At 39.6% G+C, this 21,852-nt stretch overlaps 1 long non-coding RNA gene and 1 pseudogene across 1 annotated transcript in view; one reads left to right on the forward strand and one right to left on the reverse strand.

Annotated features, from left to right (window-relative positions):
• The window catches only part of Hspd1-ps20 (heat shock protein family D (Hsp60) member 1, pseudogene 20), a 30,716-nt pseudogene extending 21,073 nt beyond the window's left edge, over nt 1–9,643 (forward strand).
• LOC134482078 (uncharacterized) overlaps nt 1–21,852 on the reverse strand; it is a 53,555-nt gene that overhangs the window by 29,744 nt on the left and 1,959 nt on the right. The window lies entirely within an intron of this gene.

A 21,852-nucleotide genomic window follows, 5' to 3' on the forward strand; every position in this document is an offset into this window, starting at 1 on the left:
TTTAACAACAAATCTGAACAAGTTGCTAATACAACATACTAATACATTTTACAATAAAACTTCAGAAACACTGTGCTAAATGCCAGAAGGCACACTCAGAGACCACCTGTGTTACCCAGAAACAGGTGAATGAAGCACAAAACTGTGGTTACCTGGGGCCAGGGGTGAAATAGGAACCCAGTGAAAACGGACATGAAAGACAGTGTTGGGTACATTTTCAATATGAGTTCTGGTGATATTTACATAATTCTAAAATGCAAAGAATAAGTTACTAGCTAAATGTCCACTCCTTGTGGGGTACAGCATTCATTCACGATCGCTCGGCCTTTGTGCCCTGCATAGAGACAATGGGTCTATGGTTAGCTGTCCGCCTGTACCCACATGTCTCCTTCTACCCAGTTTGAGAGTTAGTGCTAATTTCACTCAGAACTGCCCCATATCTCTTTTGGCATCTCATGCTCTTATGTGAAACTTTTTTCCATAATTAAGGAAAAATGCAAAACAATTTTCCCATGAATGTGACTTTGCCCTGTTTTCCTTCTACCATATAAATAATAGCTTTATTTTAAAAGATACACTAAAATTTATTTCCTCATTCTGTGTGTTTATGTGCCAACATATGGTTTATGTGCCAACCCAATGTGGTGGTCAGAGAATAACTCATCGCAGTTGAATCTTTCCTTCAGCTATGTAGCCGCTGAATTCAGATTACTTGCCAGCAAACATCCTTATCCCTGAGCCAACAGCCTTAAGATCTTTTACATCTGCTGATTTTATTCCTTTATTCCGTCTTCAACGCACTGACATCTAACATCATTTTTTCTGACCTCAGCTATTTAAGGAATATTCTTTCTGAAAAGTTCACAAATCACCTTGAATTTCCTGTTCTTTGGCTGATTGTCTTTTAAGCATTTGACCTTGTTATCTTTGCCTATTTGACCTCTTAGCTCTTTAGATTCCTGATAACATACTAGGTTCTTTCTCAAACTATCTGACCATTCATGTATGAGTGAACTCCTACTGTTAGTATCAGTTCCCTGTAGAGTTCTCCTCTTAGTTGACTCCATTCTAATTAGCCATCACCTTGGATGATTTTATGCAATTGTGTTCATAGAAACAATTTTATACAGGGGTGACATACAATGCCTTTGTTCTGATAATTCAGAGAGAAAACACTATATCTCAAAGTAGTACAAGTGTCAACCTAGGCAGAGGTGGTAGTTTATATATTTAAAAGTTGGTTCAAGCATGAGCCCTCAGTTCCCCTCAGATACCAACAACCAGAAAGGAGCTTCTCTGAACCAGTTCTGACCTACTTATGTGAACTCTGCTCTTTCCTTTACCCATGGGAGAGAATGTAAAATGTCACTATGAACCTGTAGCTCAGGTTGTGAAACTGCAGCTGGAGTTAGAGGCCAGTAGTCTAGCCTCAGGGAGAAATTACTCATGTTCATGAGACTCGAATATAATTGTCTTGTGGTTCTTTGAAACCACAGCCTCTGCCAGCCCCTTATTTCTGGGGGTTGAATGATAAAAACCACCAGACCTGGAGAGACTCCATCCCATGGAAGATATTTCTATTCCTGCAGTGTCTTGAGGGAAAGAAAAGAATGAAGTCATTCTACATAGCAGAAATTTGTTGGCCTCAAAACAGATGTGCCTTAGAGTGGGGTGTCAGAGAAAAAAGCCACCCCAAATATAGGCCTGGTTTATTAGCAAATGAAATCCAATGGAAACTGTCTACTTTTGAACTGGTGAGAGAGTTTGTCCAGAGTCACACATCAACACCAAGTTGTACTGTTCTAAAGCAGACAAGATCAGTATGGTGGTGCAGCACATCTCATCAGCTGTCTACTGATGGGTTTTTGTGCACCTTCGCCATCAGATTTAGGGTGCTTCCAATAGAAAGGCCATTGTGTAGTATCCAGAGAGGATGGCGATCTTGGGTAGATGCGGACCCTTTAGGAATCAGTGTTGGCCTGGGCCTGTCTAATTTCCTCACTCTGGGCTTTGATGACTCTGAGATGCCCTACACACCCTGCATTCTACCAAAGGATAAAGCCAAAGCCACTAGCATGCTTTTTCCTGAGATGTCAGTCTTCTTTAGTTTTTTCCTCTTTCCATCCCAGCTCTACCTTGTCTTTTTTTAATTTCCCTTGGATCTTAATGTAAAACATCACTTGGATAGAACCCTCTTCTCAGAATCTAACTTGAGAACCTGACCTAAGATGTTGGGATGCAAGACACAGCTTCACAATAAAGTAAATTGCAAACATTCATAATCCCATAGAAGACAGAGACTCACTGAGAGGCCATCAATGGATAATACTGTTTATTCCTTGGAAATTTGTTTTATAGGAACATATAAATGCTTAGAAGATGAATAAGAATATTATTGTGCAAGCATATGTACCTAAGTTCGAATGCCCGCACCCATGTTAAATGCCACATATAGCTGCTTATAGCCAAAGCACTGTGGAACAGAGCTATGTAGATCTCAAGAGCTTGCTAGCCAGGCAGCTTAGCCAAAACAGCAAGCTTACGGTTCAGTGAAAGACTTTGTATCAAGGCAATAATAGAAAGTGATGAAGGAAGACACTTGAGAAGACATACACTGGCACATACATACCACACATAATACAATACACACACACACAAATACACACAGAATGAATGAAGAACAGATAAACGATGTTTGTATTTTAAAGTCCAAAGAACAATATTCATTTGGTCTTTATTTTTCAGTCCTATTTCCTTCCTGTAAATTAATGCCAAAAAAAGAAGTAAAAAACCCTTCCACTTGAAGATGAACCCAAGATGTGGTCATTTGGATGGGAATGCCCTCTGTCAGATTCATGTGTTTTAATGCTTGGCCCATAGAGAAAGACACTATTAGGATATGTGGCCCTGTTGAGTAGGAGTGGCCTTCTTGGCGAAAGTGTGTCACTGTGGGGGTGGGTTTTGAGGACTCCGATGCTCAAGCTGTACACAGTGTGTATTTTCAGTCCCCTTCTTCTGCATTTGGATCAAGATATAGACTCTCAGCCCCTCGTCCAGCAATATGTCTGCCTGCATGCTGCCATGCTGCCCTCCATGACAGTAATGGACCAAACCTCTGAAACTGTAAGCCAGCTCCAATTAAAATGTTTTCCTTTATAAGAGTTACCATGGTCATTATGTCTCTTCACAGCAATACGACTCTAAAACACAAGATAACTATGCCTCCTTTAGTTTCTAATGAACAGAACTGAGAAAATGTGGGAGATAAATGTTAAGTTCTATTAAGAACTTTAAGTAAGCATACTTAATTAGTTAGGTTGGAAGGGTAAGGAAAGGGTGTAGAAAACCCAAACTATTAGGTAACTCAAAATCATGCATCATTGCTTTACGTAAGCAGGTCCATTTTCCATTCCTTTTGCTTTAGGCGAATTATCTAGGTCAGGTTTCCTTTTCTAAGCACACACTCACTGACAGCACAGTGCACATCAGGTTGAACACCTGAGGTGTGATTTGCCATGCTGAGGGCATAAGACAGAGATCTGCCGTAACAAGGGAATGAGATAGAAACTCACTACACTGAGATATAAGATAGGTAACTGCCACGCCAAGGGCACAAGTTAGAGTTGCTTTTCACAGGAGCTTAAGAATTGAACACAAGCAATTTCAGCACTGAAGCTGACAATATTTCTCATTAGACCTGGTTAAAAATATTTCACAGCTCCAGGAACACAGAAATGATGTAGTGACTCTGGATAACTGATAAATCATCCCACTTGTTGCAAAATTGTAAAGGAGTACACTTTCCTAGTGAGTATATAATTATTTAAAGATTCATAAACTACAAGCAGAATAATTGACCTATATATGATATGGTGCAAAACTATTAGCAATTTTTAAAATGTTAATGAAAAAATATTTTGCATGGCTTACTGTGGTCAAGTTATTTCATCTATTTACCTGACATTTGAACTTACACTAGAGCCCTGGAATGTAAATTAGGCTCTCTATAGTAGATTTGGTTGAGTTAAAGACTGCTATTTTTTAAACTCATTGAGAAAAATTAAAAAGTATCCCAAAAATCAATTTAGGAGGCTTACTTAGTAATATAAAAAGTCTTGGATGAGTATACACTACTATAAAAAAAGAGTTGACTGAGTAAGTTTTTAATATTTTCAGATATTTTGTGTTTCATAATTAGGAAATGGACTCAGGAAAAACTTTAAAACTTTAAAAACTTTTGAGGGAAAAATGCAGATTTAAGAGCAATTCTTGAAATAAATTATTTTTAATTAAAAGAAACAACTATGTTATGATCCTGTAAGTATCATTCTGACAGAGCATCATAATGAATATTAAAAATACATTTGTACTAAAGTAGATTCTAATTCTACAAGACTGACATGTTTGCGGAAAGTCTGGTGTTATGACCATGCAGACATCACCCTTGAAGGGGACACAGCCAGATAAACACACACAGCACCACCTCTGCAGAACCTTTTATTTATATTTCCCTACTCCAGGATCCCCCACATTAGAGACTCGTGCCATTAAATTCTAACAAAAACGTGCCTGAATTCCATTTGAGTATCTTCTTAAATTCTTGTACTAATGATAACAAGAACCTCGAGAGGGTGCTGATGACCACTAGTGGGCACATAAATTTCCTGGAAACAATAGGCAAGAGCTAAAGAAGAAGAAGAAAAAAGTCTGTACTTCCAGAACCTCTACAGTCCATGATATTTCTTATGACTTTATACATGATATGTATGTGAGCCAGACATTGATCTATAACAATATTTCCTTTAATTTTCATAAGTTACATTAGGTAATATCATAAACATCTTCATTTTACAAGGAGGGACCATAACCACAGCTAACCAACAACGTTACAGAGGAGCCATATGCAGGAGCCACTTCTGACCTCACTCTCATAATTTGCAGCATCCTGTGCTTCTCTTAATGGGAGGAGCAATGCAGAGAATGAAATAACTGTGAGCGGGCTATTTACAGAAGTTGCAAAGAAAAAGAAAAATAGTTCCTGTCTCAGGAAAGTTAGACCAGAACAGCAGAGAGATGTTACATCTGCTGTGGTCCCAACTGAGGCTGAGCTCAAAGAGCATGTAGCAGAAAACCATGAAGGAGCAAAGAGGGTGGAGCCAAAGACAAAGAAATCTGTCCATTTTGGCTGCATCTGACTTTAGTGACCTGAGAGTAATGAAAAGGACAGGCCCAGATTCCCAGAGGTAAAGCCCATAGAACTGGTCCAGTTTTCCTCTTCACACCAAAGAGGCAGGTTAGATCAATGGTATGTGTTTGCACTGAGTTCCAAATGGCTTCTGCCTCCCTCTAAACAGCTCTGGAAACTATCTCTCACAGCCCTCCATAACTGGACATGCTAAAACAGGGATTTCTGCAACTTACTACACATATCACAGATGCCGCACATACTCTGAAATAGAACAGTGATATAGGTCAGCAAACAGTGACAACACTCCAGTCATGGAGGACATGGGATGGAATGGGCAAAGCAAATGTTGAAGAAGTGGTAACAAATTGGATGGAGCTCAATGAACCATTAGCTCACAACCAGAAATGGGAAGTCAGCAGGGACTCCCTGAGGAGGTGTCCTTTATACTGGAACTCAAGAGATGATTATGAATTAGTTGTTGGGGTAGAGGCTAGAGGAAATATCACTAATCCTTAGGTTTAGGTGATATGTAAAGACCAAAGACATATGGCCAGAAGCACAGGGAGATCAGATTTGAAATGGAGGGAAGAGCCACCATTACACAGATAGATGACACAATGTACTCTTTCGCAATACTACCTTCCAGTTTCTTCTTCACTGTAGTGTAGTTGAAGATAGGAACTCTGTGGAATACTTACTATTATGATATACAATAGGTGTTTATGAAATATTAGTCGATAAGTGAATGAATCAATCAAATTATTTTTACTGTTGACCTTCCTACTTGGATGGGAAGGTGTCCTGGACTTGGAAACGCAGTAAGCACACAGCTCTGGGAGGGGTAGAATCCCAAAAGAGCATCCAGAGACACAGCTCTGAGAGGAAGCCTCCTCAGTAGAGGAGTTGCAGCTCCCACGGATGGGTGTCCACAGCTGAGCTCAGGAGCTCAGGAGCCTCCGCCCTGCACCACTTCCTTGCTTCTTTTCTTCTCTCCATTACTTCTTGGCTTCTTCCAATGAGAAAGTCACACTGCCAAAAACCAGCTTTAACACCATAGGGTCAACCAAGGCAGGTACCCAGTGGGGGTCACTGCTGAGAGCAGCTGACAGGATCTGCTGCCTCCAGCAGACAGTGATTAGAAAGAATATTCAGCAGGCTTTTCTCTGAGGGAACAAAGTTTAATTTACTGGGTTTGGCACTCCCTGTGGCCAGTGAAAAACTCTGAACTTTTTTAACTCCTTGGGAGTCATCAAGAAAGAAAAGAAAAGAGAAAATTTATACACATACATACACATTGAGCGGATAAAGCAAAGGTATACTGCAATAATCTCATGCATATACATACATACATACATACATACATACAGACAGACAGACAGACAGACACACATGCATACAGACATACATACATACTTACTTACTTACATGCAGATAGACAGACAGACACATACACATTCACATAATGAATGACTGGAGGAAAGCCCCAACAAGCAAGCTCCAAGCACACATGTACATGTATACATGTGTATATACATATGTGCACACAGTTGGAGGATGGAACAAGTTCCAACACATACTCACACCACACAGTATTTACACATACATACATACATACATACATACATACATACATACATACATACATACATACACAAAGTTGATGAGTGGAAGGTACAGTGTTCCAACACTACACTTTATTTTTTTCTTCCATTGCTTGTATGTCCCAGCAAAACTTTTCAAGCAGTATAAAATTACAGTGTAAATCTGTTCCATTTTTTCCTCAATTGTACCAAGAAGCATTCCCGAACCCCTAAAGACCAATCAAGAGTCAATCGGATACAATCACACCAGGGCCTTTATTCACATGCTAATGTTTGGGGCTTATCTCACTGCTGACCCACAAGACAGGTCTGGTGGAGAAAAGCCCCAAGGAATCATCAGGATAAGGTTTTATAGAAAACGGCAAGTGAGGGACAGGATCCTTCTGGTTTCCATCTGTACCTGGAGTTGACCCTGTGCCACAGCTCTCCGTACCCAAATCCCAACGAGACAGAGTTTGTCTCCCAGGAATGCTGACACACCTGAGAGCATAGGTGAGACCACCATATTACTAAAGCTCAAAGCATACATTGCACCACACACAATAATAGTGGGAGACTTCAACACCCCACTCTCATTAATAGGCAGATCATGGAAAGAGAAACTAAGCAAAAACACAGTGAAACTAACAGAAGTTATGAACCAAATCGATTTAACAGATATCTATTGAACATTTCATCCGAAAACAAAAGAATATACTTTCTTCTCAGTACCTCCTGGTGCCTTCTCCAAAACTGACCATATAATTAGTCACAAAACAAGGCTCAACAGATACAAGAAGATTGAAATAATCCTTTCATCCTATCAGGTCACAATGGACTAAGGCTGGTCTTCAATAACAGCAAAAACAACAGAAAGCCCACATATACATGGATGTTGAAGAACGCTCTACTCAATAATACCTTGGTCAAGGAAGAAATAAAGACAGAAATTAAAGACTTTTTAGAATTTAATGAAAATGAAGGCACAACATAACCAAACTTATGGGACACAATGAAAGCAGTGCTAAGAGGAAACCTCATAGCTCTGAGTGCCTCCTAAAAGAAACTGGAGAGAGCATACGTCAGCAGATTGACATCACACCTGAAAGCTCTAGAACAAAAAGAAGCAAACACACCCAAGAGGAGTAGACAGCAGGTAATAATCAAACTCAGGGCTGAAATCAACCAAATAGAAACAAAAAGAACTATACAAAGAATCAACAAAACCAGGAGCTGGTTCTTTGAGAAAATCAACAAGATAGATTAACCCTTAACCAGAATAACCAGAGAGCACAAAGACAGTGTCCAAATATAACAAAACCGAAATAAAAAGGGAGACATAGCCTCGCTCGCTGCAGATGGCCTGCCTCAACTATTGCTCTCCTGCCACCACCCACAGAAATGTTTTGACTACCCACAGTCCTTTACCAAATGAGACCTGTTGTTGTAAAAATATAAAAATAACAAAGTATAGTTGTCTTTTACCTCGCTAGGTCTAGCACCGCGATGCCCCAAGATACCTGCTAATTTCTTGGCGGAAACACATCCCAACTCCGCTGCAGCCCAGAACAGCTGCACACACCTCTTACTACACTCGAACCGTCATGTAAAAGAACACACAACACAATAACCTTAGATTCAATTGATAAGATATAAGTGCCCACCTAAACATATAAAGCCCAGTACCATCCATCCCTTAGGAACATTAATAACAATCTGTAAATACAGAGTGGAATCTTTACTTCAGCCTCCATTGTCCTGCCACGGCTTCTCCCTCTCTCCCTCTCCTGTCTCTCCCTTTCTGTTCTAGTCTCCTCCTCTTCCTTCAAACTTCCCTCCCGCCCATCTTTCCTTCTCCTCCAATGACAGGCCTTCTTCTATCCTTCTATTCTTCCTTCTACCTACCCCTCACCTGTACTTTACAAATTCAATGGGGGGAAGGTTCTGGTGAAGTCACCTGAGTTCTGAGTAGTGACTAGGCAGCTGTCCTTGGGGCAGTGGAATTAGCATCAAAATACAGATAACTTCAGGGCAAACCACAACAGAGACCAGTGTCTCATGCACTGGCTTCTCATCTCACCTGGGCCTATGCCAAAGTTGTAAAGTCTGGTGCAGATGCTCCAGGTGTAGACCTTTTAGCCAATGCTGTAGCTGTTACAATGGGGCCAAAGAGAAGAACAGTAATTATTGAACAGAATCGGAAAAGTCCCAAAGCAACAAAAGACGGGGTCACTGTTGCAAAGTCAATTAGTGTAAAAGATAAACATAAAACTATCAGAGATAAACTTGTTCAGGATGTTGCCAATAACACAAAGAACAGGCTGGAGATGGCACCACCACTGCCACTGTTCCGGCACAGTCTGTTGCCACGGAGGGCTTTGAGAAGATCAGCAAAGGGGAAATCCAGAGAGGTGTGATGCTGGCTGTTGAGGCTGTAATTGTTGAATTTAAGAAATAATCTAAACCCATGACAACCCCTGAAGAAATTGCTTGGGTTGCTACGATTTCTGCAAATGGAGACAAAGATTTTGACAACATCAGTTCTGATGCAATGAAAAGAATTGGAAGAAAGGGTGTCATCACAGTGAAGGTTAGAAAAACCCTGAAAGATCAGAAGATAGGTAGGGAAATTATTAAAAGAGCACTCAAAATTCCTGCAATGATAATTGTGAAGAGTGCAGGTCTTGAAGGGTCTTTGATAGTTGAGAAAATTCTGCAGAGTTCCTCAGAAGTTGGTTATGACTCCATGCTTGGAGATTTTGTGAACATGGTAGAAAAGGGAATCATTAATCCCAAAAAGATTCTAAGAGCTGCTTTACCGAATGCCGCTGGGATGGCCTCCTTGCTAACTACACTAGAAGCTGTAGTGACATAAATTCCTAAAGAGAAGGAGCCTGGAATGGGTGCAATGGTTGGGATGGGAGCGGGTATAGAAGGTGGCGTGTTCTAACTTCTAGAATAGTGCTTTGCCCTTCTCAATGAAGTGTGGCAGGAAGCTCAAGGCGGGTTCTTCCCGATAACATCAAAGACATCATCTAAAGAAAGTGACTGAAGAGAATGTGGGCTGATCACTGTAACCGTCAGCTCTTGTTTCCTTTGACAATATATAATGGCTTTCTGCTGTCATTGCCCATGCCTAAAGATAGTTATTTTGTATTTTTGAATAAAGACATTTGTACATTCCTGATGCTGGGTACAAGAGTCATGTACCAGTGTCCTGCTTTCAACTTAAATCACTGAGGCATCTCTATTGTTGTGTTAGCATCAGGACTGTAGTGCTGTGTCAGCACACGAGAAGTTCAGAAGCAGTCTCTCTGTGGAGGGTAAGGATGATTGTGCACAGAGTAGAGAAGTATCTAATTGTGTGACAACCTTTAGTAATAAAATTTTGTTTAAAGTTAAAAAAAAGAAAAGGGAGACATAACAAGACACGGAGAAATTTTTTAAAATTATCGGATTCCACTACAAAAGCATATATCAACAAAACTGGAAAATCTGGATGAAATGGACAATTTTCTAGACAGATTCCAGGTGCCAAAGTAAAATCAGAATGGATCAAATAAGCTATCTAAACAGTCCCATAGCACCTAAAGAAATAAAAGCAGTCATTAAAAGTCTCCCAGCCAAAAAAAAAAAAAAAAAAAAAAAAAAAAGCCAATGACCAGATGGGTTTAGTGCAAAATTCTATCAAACCTTAATAGAAGACCTAATACCAATGCTCTTCAAAATACTCCACAAACTAGAAACAGGAAGAACACTACCCAATTCATTCTATGAAGCCACAGTTATAATAATAACAAAACCACACAAAGACCCAACAAAGAAAGAGAACTTCAGACCAATTTCCCTTATGAATATCAATGCAAAAATACTCAATAAAATTCTTGAAAGCTGAATCCAAGGAAACATCAAAACGATCATCCATCATGATGAAGTAGGCTTCATCCCAGGGATAGTTCAATATATGGAAATCCATCAACATAATCCACTATATAAACAAACTAAAAGAAAAAAAAGATCATTTCAGTAGATGGAGAAGCAGGTCTTGCTGAGGGGTAGCCTGGAAACTGGGGAGCTATGCTCAGGCTTTTTGGGGGGATAACCTGGAAACTGGAGCTAGGTACCAGCCTGTTAGTTTACTTGAATTTAAACTTAGGCAAGATTTTCTAAGGTGGAGCCTGAACTCAAAAATTTGGTCTCTCACTAGTGAACGACTCAGTCATTCTAGTGAATGACTATGAAAAAACAATGTACCTTTACCTTTAATGTATACCAATAACTTTTAAAAAGTAACATTATGTAATACAGATAAAGAAAACAAATTTTTTCCAAGAACCCATGTACATTCACAGTTAAGCAATTCGTTAGAGATTAACAAAGCATAAGCAAGCAAGGTAGTTTTCTCAGCCAATTTCTCTTACTGGTGGGCAGTAATTTCCAGTTCTGAAGAAAGGATTATTTTATCACTTATCTTTAAAGATAATCTTATAAGACTCTTAAAACCACAAGTCTAAACTTTTATATAAAAATCAGTCATATCTGCCTTAAATCCTCAGAATGCATAACCACTCACCAGCAACTCCTTATTAAATCATGTCAGAAATCTGAGAGCAAAAATTGGTATAAGAAATCCATCATCCAGCCTCAATGAGAGTCAAGTCAGCCAGTGCTCCCATTGTTCTTTGTCCCTGACCATAAAACACCCCTTGCTTAACTAATAAGGGTGTAAAGCTTTCTGAACTTCAAGTTGTTTCCTAAGATATCAGAGCCAGTAGTAAAAGCATCTTAACCTAGCTTCTCTAAAAAGTTTATTTTTCCAGATGTTTTCTAAGGGTGGTGATCACTGCTGACCATCTACATCTCTGTGTAAGTTCTTTCCTAGGGTGGTGATTGAATCCTAAATACGCCCCATCGGCAACGCCTGAAAGGGGTCAAGCATTATTATTGTGAGTGCCGGAGATGCAGACAAATGAAGGTCTGGAGGCCCCCTTAGAGATTTCACACAATTCTTAGATTAAGTGGGAACTGGGAAGAGAAAATTGAAAACTCCGTAACAGCACGAAGTCCTCAGGACACAGTACTCTAGGTTGTGCCTCAATCAAGACTTACCAGTAATGACTGTGCTAATGAGTGGGCCACAGTTTATGAGTTCTAAAGCCATTTGTCATTCCTCCTGCATGGACCTTGGCATCACACCCGGCAGCAAAACTCCTAAGAAAATTATTGGGAGGGACCAGTTTATAGACAAATCCTCTGCTCCTGGGAGTGGACAGTGTGGAACGGAACAGACACAGCCTTTATATAGAAGAATTCAGGGCGGGAGAGGGGTTCCTTCGGTGGAGATTTTCAGAGAGAGGATTGGTGAGATTTCAAGTCCTGAGCTTCAAGAAGGTCAGGGATTGGTGCATTTTCCTGTTCAGACTTTTCACCTAAAAATTAGCATAATCTGGGAGGGGTCTTATTCAGAAGCTGGAGATGATTTTGTGAGTTACAGAAGCTGGAAATGCAGATATGACAGGGAGGGGTGGGGGAGGGGCCTGGTTGCTGGAGCTCCTCAGGTGGAAGGAGGGTGAAGGGGAAGCTGGCTGCTTTCCTACTTTAAGGGTGTACAAAGTTTACACAGGGAGTCCATGGTAGGGAAGGCCTTCTGAGTCCTGAGTCAACACTTGGAATCATAGCAGAGTGAAACAAGAATTGCACATTTTGTAATTCTGATTTTAAAGCAGAAGCATGGTAGGACTTCAATGTCTGTGGTTTGAAAACACAAAGTAAAGTCAGTAAAGTGCTTCTGCTTAAACTTTGATGAACCAAAGAAAGTAAAGGGGAGAGCTTTCCCATACATTGTTGAGTAAAAGCAGAAAGAAGAAAAGCTGTCGAACGGCTGTTCTTTGCAGTTGGCAGGGCTGGTACAGCATCTTGTGGATGATATAATGTAAAATAAAAATGCCATATAACACAGATGGGATGTTTCTATTTCTCATGACCATAGTCATCAACGTGTTGTGCTCTATCATAAAATAATAAAGCGTGGTTCAGAGTAGGGCAAGCCACAAGAAACCTTCGAGCAGAAATAGAGGACAGTCTGGGGACAAGGCCAGCCCAAGCCCTGAGGCTAGCAGCATTTTCATTGTTCCTTTCATCAGATAAATGGCTCACTGGTAGCTTGTCCATCATACACAGTTCTGTGAAGCATTGTCACACAAGAGAAATGATGGTGGCTATAGTGTCTCCCATTAAACCTTAAACATTTGCCACATAAAGAATTTTCATAGTCAGCTCTTGTCTTTGCAGCAAATCAGTGCGACCTATGTTTCCTTTGAGTTTGCTGTATATATAAAATTAACTTTAATTCCAACGGGTTGGAGAAATATCTTAACGGTGGAAACCACATACTATTCTTCCAGAGGATCCAAGTTTAATGCCCCAAATCCACGTCAGGCAATCTCACGTAACTGTAGCTCCAAAGGTTCTGATGTCCTCTTCTGGCCATCACAGGCACCTGTACTTACTCGTGCACATCCCTACACAGAGAAGCATGCATGCACATACTAAAAGATAAAATAAATCTTTAATTTTTTTTTAATTTCAAGAAGATTCATTGATCATATTGATACCCAAGTGTCTTTCATGTCTAAAAGTGAATCCTCAAAAAAAAAAAAATTAGCATTGTTCTTCTCGGTGTGTAAAAGAAGAAAAAAGAATTTATCATTGATATGTTTGTAAAAAGGATAAAGGAGAGAGAATATGTTCTATGGAGGTGTGGTGAGGTGTGGGGGAAGGGGACGCCTCTGCGGGCCCATGCTGAGGCATCCCTTCCTCCTAAGGGACCAACCACACAATGGTATAGTATAGAATAGAGTTTATTTGGGGCATGGGGAGGGGAGTTAAGAGAGTAGTAGAGGCAGAGAAAGGCAGAGAGAGAGAGAGAAAGAGAGAGAGAGAGAGAGAGAGAGAGAGAGAGAGAGAGAGAGAATGAATAGAGAAGTAAAGACCAATCATGAGCACTTGGAGAGAGAAAGGGGAAGGAATGGGGAGAGAAGGAGGAAGGCAAGAACAAGAGCAAGAGAGCAAGAAAGAACAAGACAGCAACGGGGAGAGGGCAAGCAGTCACTTTTATAGTGTCAGGTACACCTGGCTGTTGCCAGGTAACTGTGGGGCAGAGCCTAGACAGAATGCCAACAATCAATAAAAGGGAACTAACTACAAAATTGTTAATCTTTCAAGTAAGTGACCATAGTTTTATTTTAATGTTTGTAACCACTAGACTATTTTTAAAAGCCATGCTAAACTTCACTATCTTTTATGAGTTCCTGATAATAAGTTGAGTCGAAACTGTTCTCAGTAATCAAAAGCCCTCAATTTCTGCAACGTCTGAGTTGCAGAATGTTCGGTTTCTGAATATGAATTTCTTTCTTCCTGCTTTATTCTTTTTTATTGTAAATATTTTAACTAGGTATTTTTTATTTACATTTCGAATGTTATACTCTTTCCTGGTTTCATGGCCATAAGCCCTCTATCCCAAACCCCTTCACTTCTTCTATAAGGGTGTTCCCCCTCCCCAACCACCCTCCATTCTCACCCCCCCCCCCACATTCCCCTGCACAGGGGGTCTACTCTTGGCAGGACCAAGGGCTTCTCCTTACATCAGTGCCCAACAAGGCCATCCTCTGCTACATATGCAGCTGGAGCCATGGGTCTGTCCATGTGTACTCTTTGGGTAGTGGTTTGGTAGCTGGGAGCTCTGGTTGTTTGGTATTGTTGTTCTAATGGGGTTTGAAGTAGCCCCTTCAGCTCCTTCAATCCTTTCTCTAATTTCTCTAACAGGGATCCCATTCTCAGTTCAATCATTTGCTGCTAGCATTTGCCTCTGTATTTGACATGCTCTGACAGAACCTCTCAGGAGACAGCTATATCAGGCTCCTGTCCTCATGTGCTTCTTGGCTTCATAGATAATATCTAGTTTTGGTGGCTGTATGTATATGGGCTGGATCCTCAGGTGGGACAGGCTCTGAATGGCCACTTCTTCAGTCTCTGCTCCAAATTTTGTCTCCATATCCCCTCCTATGAATATTTTTGGTCCCTCTTTTAAGAAGGACTGAAGCATCCATACTTTGATCATCCTTCTTGAGCTTTATGTCGTCTGTGTATTGTATCTTGGGTGATTTGAGCTTTTGAGCTAATATCCACCTATCAGTAAGTGCACACCATGTGTGTTTTTGTGTGATTGCGTTACCTCACTCAGGATGATATTTTCTAGTTTAATCCACTTGCCTATGAATTTCATTATTGTTACTGTTTTTGATAGCTGAGTAGTACTCCATTGTGTAGATCTACCACACTTTCTGTATCCATTCCTCTGTTGAAGGGAATCTGTGTTCTTTCCAGGTTCTGGCTATTATAAATAAGGTTGCTATGAATATAATGGAGTATGTGTCTTTGTTATATGTTGGAGATGTTTTGGGTATATGCCTAGGAGTGGCATAGCTAGGTCCTCAGGTAGTACTATATCCAATTTTTTGAGGAACCTCCAGACTGATTTCCAAAGTAGTTGTACCAGCGTGCAATCCCACCAAAAATGGAGGAGTGTTCCTCTTTCTCCACATTCTTGCCAGCATCTGTTATCACCTGAGTTTTTATCTAGCCATTCTGACTGATGTGCAGGAGAATCTCAGGATTCTTTTGATTGTCATTTCCCTGATGATTAACGATGTTGAACATTTCGTTAGGTGCTTCTCATACATTTGGTGTTCCTCAGTTGAGAATTCTTTGTTTAGCTCTGTAGCCCATTTTTAATAAGGTTATTTGTTTCTCTGGAGTCTAACTCCTTGAGTTCTTTATATATACTGGATATTTGCTCTCTATCAAATATAGGGTTGGTAAAGATCTTTTCCCAATCTGTTGGTTGCCATAACAGTGTCCATTTCCTTACAGAAGCTTTGAAGTTTTATGAGATCCCATTTGTCGATTCTTAACCATAAACCATTGGTGTTCTGTTCAGGAAATTTTCCCCAGTGCCCATGTGTTTGAGGCTCTTCATCACTTTTTCTTCTATAAGTTTGAGTGTATCTGGTTTTATGTAGAGCTCCTTGATCCACTTGGACTTAAACTTTGTACAGGGAAAATAGAACGGATGGATTTCCATTCTTCTACTTACTGAACACCAGTTGAAACAGCACCGTTTGTTGAAAAGGTTGTCTATTTTCTACTGAATGGTTATAGGTCTGTTGGAAAGATCAAGTGACTATAGGTATGAGGGTTCATTTCTGGGTCTTCAATTCTATTCCATTAATCTATCTGCCTGTCTATGTACCAATACCAGACATTTTTATCTCTATTGCTCTGTAATACAGCTCACGGTCACGATGGTAGTTCCCCCAGTTTTTTTATTGCTGAGGATAGTTTTCACTATCCTGGGTTTTATGTTATTCCAAATGCAAATTGCTCTTTCTAACTCTATGAACAACTGAATTGGAATTTTGATGGGGATTGCATTGAATCTGTAGATTGCTTTTGGTGAGATGGCCATTTTTGCAATATTAATCGTGCCAATCCTTGAACATGGGAGATCTTTCCATCTTCTGAGATCATGTTCAATTTCTTTCTTCAGACACTTGAACTTGTTGTTGGTTAGAGTCACAATGAGGTATTTTATATTATTCGTGTCTATTGTGAAGGGTGTCCTTTCCCTACTTTCTTTCTCAACCTGTTTATTCTTTGAGTAGAGGAAGGCTACTTATTTATTTGAGTTAATTTTATATCCATCCACTTTGCTGAAGTTGTTTATCAGGCTTAATAATTCTCTGGTGGGACTTTTGAAGTCACTTGAGTAACCATCATATCATCTGCAAACAGTGATACTTTGACTTCTTCCCTGCCACTTTTGACTTACTTTCCTTGTCGGATTGCTCTGGCTAGGACTTTGAGTACTATATTGAATAGGTAGGGAGAAAATGGGCAGACTTGTCTAGTCCTGATTTTAGTGGGATTGCTTCCAGTTTCTCTCCATTTAGTTTGATGCTGCCTACTGGTTTGCTGTATATTGTTTTACTGTGTTTAGGTATGGGCCTTGAACTCCTGATCTTTCTAAGACGTTTAACATGAAGGAGTGTTTAATTTTGTCAAATGCTTTCTTAGCATCTAATGAGATGATCACGTAATTTTTTTTCCTTGAGTTTGTTTATACAGTGGATTACCTTGATAGATTTTAATATATTGAACCGTCCATGCCTACTAGATCATGGTGGATGATCATTTCAATGTGTTCTTGTGTTAGGTATGCAAGAATTTTACTGAGTATTTTTGCATCAATATTCATAAGGGAAATTGGTCTCAAGTTCTCTTTTTATGTTTGGTCTTTGTGTGGTTAACACATATGCATAATTGTAGCTTCATAGACAGAATTGGGTTGTGTTCCTTCTGTTTCTATTTTGTGGAATAGTTTAGAGAGTATTGGTATTAGGTCTTCTATGAAGGTCTCATAGAATTCACACTAAACAAATCTGGTATTGGAATATTTTTAGTTGGGAAAATTTTAATAACTGGTTCTATTTCTTTAGGACTTATGGAACTGTTCAGATGTTTTATCTGATCCTGACTTAACTATGGTACCTGATATCTGTCTAGAAAATTGTACACTTTCTCCAGATTTTCCAGTTTTGTTGAACATAGGCTTTTATAGTAGTATCTGATAATTCTTTTAATTTCCTGAGATTCTGTTGTTCTGTCTTCCTTTTCATTTCTGATTTTGCTAATTCAGATATTGTCTCCGTGCCCTCTGGTTAGTCTTGCTAAGGGTTTATCTATCTTGTTGATTTTCTCAAAGAACCAGCTCCTGGTTTTGTCGATTCTTTGTATAGTTTTTGTTGTTGTTGTTGTTGTTGTTGTTGTTGTTTCTACTTTGTTGACTTCAGCCCTCAGTTTGATTATTTCCTAATGTCTACTACTCTTGGGTGAATTTCCTTCTCTTTGTTCTAGAACTTTTAGGTGTGCTGTCAAGCTGCTGACATATGCTCTCTCCTGTTTCCTTTTGCAGGCACTCAGAGCTATGAGTTTCTCTCTTAGCACTGCTTTCTTTGTGTCCCATAAGTTTGGGTATGTTGTACCTTCATTTTCATAAAATTCTAAGAAGTTTTTAATTTCTTTCTTTATTTCCTCCTTGACCAAGTTGTCATTGAGTAAAAAGTTGTTCAACTTCCATGTATACGTGGGCTTTCTGTCATTATTGTTGTTACTGAAGACCAGCCTTAGTCCATTGTGACCCGATAGGATGCATGGGATTATTTCTATCTTCCCGTAAATGGTGAGGCCTGTTTTGTGACCGATTATATGGTCAGTTTTGGAGAATATACCAGAAGGTGCTGAGAAGAAGGTATATCCTTTTGTTTTTGGATGGAGTGTTCTATAAATATCTCTTAAATCCATTTGGTTCATAACTTGTTAGTTTCTCTATGTTTCTGTTTAATTTCTGTTTCCATGATCTGTGCATTGATGAGAGTGGGGTATTAAATTTTTCTACTATTATTGTGTGAGGTAGAATGTGGGATTTGAGCTTTAATAAGGTTTCTTTTATGAATGCAGGTACTGTAGCATTTAGAGCATAAACATTTAAGATTGAGAGTTCATCGTGGTGGACTTTTCGTTGGATGAATATTAAGTGTCCTTCCTTGTCTTTTATGATGACTTTGGTAGAAAGTCAATTTAATTCAATATTAGAATGGCAACTCCAGCTTGTTTCTTTGAATCATTTCCTTGGAAAATTGTTTTCCAGGCTTTTACTCTGAGGTAGAGACTGTCTTTGTCTCTGAGGTGTTTCCTGTATGCAGCTAAATGCTGGGTCCTCTTTATATATCCAGTCTGTTAGTCTATGTCTTTTTATTGGGGAATTGAGTTTGTTGATGTTGAGAGATATTAAGGAATAGTGATTGTTGTTTCCTGTTATTTTCACTGTTAGAGGTGGAAGTATGTTTGTGTGTCTCTCTTTTGGTTTCATTGCAAGGAGATTACATTCTTGCTTTTTGTACAGCGTAGTTTCTCTCCTTGTGTTGGAGTTTTCCATCTATTATCCTTTGTAGGGCTGGATTTGTAGAAAGATATTGTGTAAATTTGGTTTTGTCATGGAATATCTTGGTTTCTCCATCTATGTTACTTGAGAGTTTTGCTGGCTATAGTACCCTGGGCTGGAATTTGTGTTTCCTTAGAGTCTATATGACATCTATCCAGGATCTTCTGGCTTTCATAGTCTCTGGTGAGAAGTCTGGTGTAATATTTATAGGTTTGCCTTTATATGTCACTGCTTTTAATATTCTTTATTTGTTTTGTGCATTTGGTGTTTTGACTACTATGTGACAGGAGGAATTTCTCTTCTGGTCCAATCTATTTGGAGTTCTGTAGGCTTCTTATATGTTTATGGGCATCTCTTTCTTTAGGTTAGGGAAGTTTTCTTCTATAATTTGGTTGAAGGTATTTACTGGCCTTTTTTTTTTCTTTTCTTTTCTTTTTTCGGAGCTGGGGACTGAACCCAGGGCCTTGTGTTTGCTAGGCAAGCGCTCTGCCACTGAGCTAAATCCCCACCCTTTACTGGCCTTTTAAGTTGGGAGTCTTAACTCTCTTCTATACCTATTATCCTTAGGTTTGATCTTCTTATTGTGTCCTGGATTTCCTGGATGTTTTGTGCTAGGATCTTTTTGCATTTTGTATTATCTTTGGTGGTTGTGTCAATGTTTTCTATGGTATCTCCTGCCCCTGAGATTCTCTCTTCTGTCTCTTGTATTCTGTTGGCTATGCTTGCACCCATGACTCCTGATCTCTTCCTTAGGTTTTCTATCTCCAGGGTTGTCTGCCTTTGTGCTTTCTTTATTGTTTCTATTTCCCTTTTTAAATCCTGGACAGTTTTGTTCAATGACTTCACCTATTTGTTTTTGTTTTCCTGTAGCTCTTTCAGAGATTTTTGTGTTTCCTCTTTAAGGGCTTCTACTTGTGTACTTGTGTTGTCCTGCATTTCTTTAAGGGAGTTATTCGTGTCCTTCTTAAAGTACTTCATCATTGTCATAAAATGTGATTTTAAATCTAAATCTTGCTTTTCCCATCTGTTTGGATATCCAGTGTTTACTTTGGTGGGAGAACTGGGCTCTGATGATGCCAAGTAGTCTTGGTTTCTGTTGGTTATGTTCCTGAGCTTGCCTCTAGCCATTGGGTTGTCTCTGGTGTTAGCTTGTCTTGTTGTTTCTGACAGTAGCTTGACCCTCCTGTGGGCTTCTATGTCAGCACTCCTGTAGAACTGTTTTCCTGTTTTCTTTAAGCGGTTTTTGGGAACAGGTGCTCTACTCTCAGGTGTGTAGGCACTCCTGGTGACTGTCTTTCACCTCTCGGTGCAGGCAGGAATCAAATGGGTCCTGCCTCTGACTGCTCTTAGGTCCTTGTGCCCAGAGGGCACAACTGGCACTAGGTGATTCCCTCTTAGTTCGGGAATGTGGGCAGAGGGTAGTCTCCTCTGATTTCTCAGGAGTGTCTGCACTTCTGAAGGTCTAGCTCTCCCCCACAGGGTTTGGTTCAGGTATGTTTTATGACTGATTATATGGTCAATTTTGGAGAAGGTACCATGAGGTTCTGAGAAGAAGTTATATTTTTTTGTTTTAGGGTGAAATGTTCTATAGATATCTGTTAAATCCATTTGGTTCATAACTTCTGTTAGTTTCTCTGTGTCTCTGTTTAGTTTCTTTTTCCATAATCTATCCATTGCTATGAGTGGGTGTTGAAGTCTCCCACTATTATTGTATGAGGTACAATGTGTGCTTTGAGCTTTAGTAATGTTTCTTTTATGAATGTAGGTACTCTTGCATTTGGAGTATAGATATTCAGGATTGAGAGTTCATCTTGGTGGATTTTTTTTCCTTTGATGAATATGAAGTGTCCTTCCTTATCTTTTCTGATAACCTTTGGGAGGAGAGGCCCTTGGTCCTGTGAAGTCTGGATGCTTCAGCATATGGAGGATGTCAGGGTGGGGGAAGTGGGAGGGATTGGATGAGTGGGTCGGTGGGGAAGCACCCTCATAGAAGCAGGGGGAGGGGGATGGGATAAGAAGTTTGGGGGGAAGGAATCAGGAAAAGGGATAACATTTGAAATGTTAAAAAGAGAAAAGAAAAAAGAGAGAAAGTATTCCCAGGGATTTAGCAAAGGACTTTGGCTTCACAGAAAGAGATTAGAGAAAGCAGAAGCAGAACAAAAATGAAGCCACTCTGCTTAGAAGATTCAACAGAGAGAACATCTCCATAGCGGGTTCAGGCTGTCTGCAACTGCCTGAATTTTAAGAAAACTGACCAAAGTTAAATTTGATTCCCACATTGCTCAGCACAAGTCACTCTGTTTGGGTTTGATCTAGTCTCCTGGCGCTTAGTACAAGAGCTCGGACCAAACAGGGACTCCTACGACCTCCTCTAACTCTTCCCATGTTCTGCCAGCTGAATGCTTTCTACCATCAAATGCCAAAAGACATATTGGAAATTTTAAACTGCCATCCTAACCACAGGGCAGCCATATTCATCCCTCATCTGCCTGCAGTGCAGTGGTTTAGAGAAGCATTGATTTTACTTCGTGTTGTTACCTTACCTCACTCAGCAAAATTTAATATTATGCAACTATGTTAAATCAAATTTTGAAACTGATCTTCACAAAATGTTTCCATCAATTCTTGGAGTTTTAAAATCGGCTTCCTACACTTCCATTCTGATATCCTTTCTACCCTGGAAGTCCACTTCTAACACCATGGAAAATTACTTTCTTACGCAATTATTTAACTTTCTCTCAAGTAAATCAATTCATTTCTACTCAAGGAATAAATGGCCCTTTATACACGTGACTTGTCAGCCAATCTTGAGTCGTTTTTAAAATCCATTATAATAAAGTGAAAAACCTTATAATGAAGTGAAATTATAATGAATTTATAATGAATGAATATATAATGAATGAAATTATAATGAAGTGAAAAACCTTATTTAATAGGCTTAGCATTTGCAAACAATTAATTTTACACCTGGGCACTAGTATCACGAATATCTGACAAAGAGAACAAATCTGTTTGCTACTCAG

Source organism: Rattus norvegicus, chromosome 15 (genome assembly GCF_036323735.1).
Source record: "Rattus norvegicus strain BN/NHsdMcwi chromosome 15, GRCr8, whole genome shotgun sequence".
In the NCBI taxonomy this organism is placed as follows: domain Eukaryota; kingdom Metazoa; phylum Chordata; class Mammalia; order Rodentia; family Muridae; genus Rattus; species Rattus norvegicus.